The sequence below is a fragment of the Saccostrea cucullata genome, unplaced genomic scaffold (genome assembly GCF_032062105.1).
Source record: "Saccostrea cucullata isolate Sc308-1 unplaced genomic scaffold, CSIRO_AGI_Scuc_v1 ctg11953, whole genome shotgun sequence".
NCBI lineage: Eukaryota > Metazoa > Mollusca > Bivalvia > Ostreida > Ostreidae > Saccostrea > Saccostrea cuccullata.
In genome coordinates this window covers 16,915-20,373 of record NW_026922970.1, presented here as the reverse complement: position 1 = coordinate 20,373, position 3,459 = coordinate 16,915, and the positions used below count along the sequence as shown (strand labels likewise).

General features: G+C 33.9%; 1 pseudogene; it reads right to left on the bottom strand.

Annotated features, from left to right (window-relative positions):
• Positions 1–1,869: 1,869 nt before the first annotated feature.
• On the bottom strand, positions 1,870–2,986 carry LOC134262878 (uncharacterized; annotated as a pseudogene).
• Positions 2,987–3,459: the final 473 nt, after the last annotated feature.

The following is a 3,459-nucleotide window of genomic DNA, read 5'->3' as shown; positions in this document are numbered from 1 at the left end:
CCAAGTATAGGCTAAAATTTGCATTTCGCCACTGACAAGTTGTGGTGCAACCATATTATGGATGATATGAGTGAAAAATTCTTTAGAGGGACAAAACAACATTCAAATAATGTAGATTGAAAAGTGGCTTAATTGGAACAGTGAACACAAGGTAGGGGGGAAATGATACAGAAATGAGATCCATTCATTGATTAATAACAGTAGTACGATTTTCCCTGCGGCAGTGATAACGGGTATATCTTCAATATTTATAAAAACTGAATTTTTATGATTTTTTTTATTTAGCTCTACTGATTAATTACACAAGATTTTGCATTTGAAAGATGTTTGTGAAAGCTAAACAGGATTTGTATATTAAAGGCATACACCAATTTAGATTTTTTCCATCTGGTATCGGATTTTTATGGCTCATAATTTTTTAACTTGTAAGTTTAAAAAATCAAACCGTGTAAAGTGATGCATCTTTGAGCTTTAAAACAAATTGCATAGTTATCAAATAGGTCACTGTGACCTCTTGTGGTCTGTGACAAGTACAGCTGAAAACGAAATCATTTTAAATTTGGTTACAAGCTAACTTGAAGAAGCTTGAAAATAAAAGGTAACTCTGTTATTACAAAACAAAGTCCATAAATGAATGAATAAAAATTCCTAGATACATGTAATAGTAGATAGAGTTGGGTATTGCGAGTGAAAACCATATTGCGATATATTGCAATATTTTACGTTGAAAATTGCAATATATTGCGATATATTGTAGATTAATTATCATTAATAAATTTGTACAGAAAGTTTAAAATGTTGTCAAGTTCAAAGACTATTTAAATTTATCTATAAATTTTAAAGGAGGCGGGGGATAAGTCATTAATCGCACACATAATTATAATGACTGTTAATCAAAAACCAGGCAAAAAAATTAAAACAAAATCTACTCATCTGATGTATTTTCAAATTGAAAAAAAAGTTTATGCATAGTTTATTCTTTATATTTTTTTGGGGGGGGGTTGTTTTATTGAAATAGCGTAAAATGTAATTTAATGATTAAAACAATACATACTATATAGAAATTTTATGTGGTCACTGAATAAAATTAAAGCCAGAAAGAAATTGTGACCTATTTTCGGGCGTTTAGTGTTTTAGTCTGACCCGACCTAATTTCACATTATGACATACGATCAGGAACTGCATTGGCCTGTTTCTTTTGTTTTAATATACATGCTCCTGGTATAGCATGAAGGTGTTTAAAATGGCAAGAAACTTGTTAAAAAATAATAAAAAGCGACACTGTATCAAGTGAAAATATGGATGGCCATTTATGTGTAACATGTATCTTGAACTTAACATTCATCGTCGATCATGTAGATTCCATGAGATTTTGAGAACCGCATTACACATGGTATACACCCTGTAGAAATGTTTTATATATTTTCTTTCTTAATAATTTTATTTAAAAGTCTTTTTATTAATTATTGATTTTATTTTAAAGTAATATATTTAAAATTGCGACAGTGAATGAAAAGCTTCCTTCCTCTCTCTATTCTCTCTATCTGCCTCTGAAAGCCGACGAAGTATTTTTATTACTAGATTGAAAAGGCCTGGGGAAGTTACAAGTATTATTTCAGCAGTTTCTACAATAAAGGAGGTTTTTATATATTTTTAGAAATATCGTGAAATACCGGTATCTGATTTTTATATCGCGATATATTATCGTGGTGGATAATACCGCAATATACCGATATACCGGTAATATTGCACAGCCCTAATAGTAGATTCACACACTCTCATCCCCTCCCCCTTTTAAAATTTTCCCAGTATTTTGAAACTGCTCTACTGGCTTGTGGGATTTTGAGTAAAAATCTATAACGACTACACTGATATAAATATTTCACTTTATTTAGTCATATCTTCCACTTCTAAAGCAAAATAATGTGAAAATGTTTTGTAATCCAATTCAGACATATTTCCATATTTCTTGGCAAAAGACTTATCGCTCAGTCCTAAAATATCCTGAAGGAGGGGGTTAGTATTGATTTCCCCCTTATGCTTCTTAATTTTCTTATAAAACCCTGCCCTGTCAAGAAAAGCATGTCTTGTTTGAATGTGGAGGAGTGGATAATTGAACATATCTGAATACATCATCTGTCTTTGGGATATCCCCATAGTGTGATAAACATAATCAAACTTTTCTTGAATTGTCTCCCAATCTTCAAAAAGAATGTCTGGTGACTGAACAGTCAATTCAAGAACATCATTGGACTTAAAAAGCTCTTGCAACTCATTTATCTTTGCTGTGATTTTAGCTGGGGTCATGGACAAAATTCCTGGACATGCAGGCTTTGTTGAACTTTCTATCAGTTTTATAAATTTTCCTTAGGAACATCAATAAATCTGACAAGACGGCTGGGTCTTCATCTGTGATTCTTCCATAGGACAAAAATATAGCACAAATACTACATCCTCCAAGTCCATGATCTTGTAGGGCATTAACAATGGACTCTGTGTTTTTGCCTTGAAGAAAATAGGGAGCCTCTTCTATCAGCTGTTCTATCTGTTCATCTGAAAGCCGTGCACTCGACAACCTTTGGATTCTCTGTTTAACATCCTTTATCGAGACTGAGTAAAATGTTTTATCATTTGATCGAATTTTCTCCAAGACGTCTCCTGCATACTCCAGGCCCCATTTCCTTTCTGGTACTTCCTGACTAGTATTACCGTCAGTGGAGTTATTTCGAAAATGGAATGAACCCGCATAGTACGTTCTTTGTAAAAGTTTTCCAAGATTCAAGTTTGTAGAAAATTCACATCCTCTTTGTAAGTGTGTAATGGCTTGGCCAATGAGTCTCCTCCCATAACGAAAAGACATTCTTATTAACACTCGTCTGCTGTGGTCACTAAATGCTCTGGATTTTACAAAATGATAACAAAATAAATCTAAGACCAGTAAGTAATCCTCAGCATGACTTCATTACATGCAAACAATGAAACATGCCTTTGAGTTTGACAACTTTGTGGTAAGTAACTACCGGATGTATATTTTGCACAGTAACTACAAAATGATCTAAGCAAAATCATTTCTTCCGAATTATTAAACCAAAACTCGGAGGTATGCAAAAAAACGGTAAAGACAGGCAATACCAGTCTAGACTCGGAGGAGCAAGAAATTATTTCAAATGGGAAAATACAGAAATGGCACCGAAAAAAATAACGTTTTAAAAGGGAAACAACTGATCAAACTCGAAAATCTACTTGGATGTTGGGACAAATAAATAACATTCTGTGAAGATTAGGGATTCAGTGGCGGATCCAGAAGTTCATGTGGGGGGGTTTTGAGGCCCAAAGGGCCGAAGGGGGAGGGTATGGGAGGGGGTGTCCCCCTCCCATAGGTGGGGGTTCGAGAAAATTTTGTTTTAAATGGTTCTAAATGGTGCATTTTCCAGCATTTTGGGGGTACTTTTTGTAGCT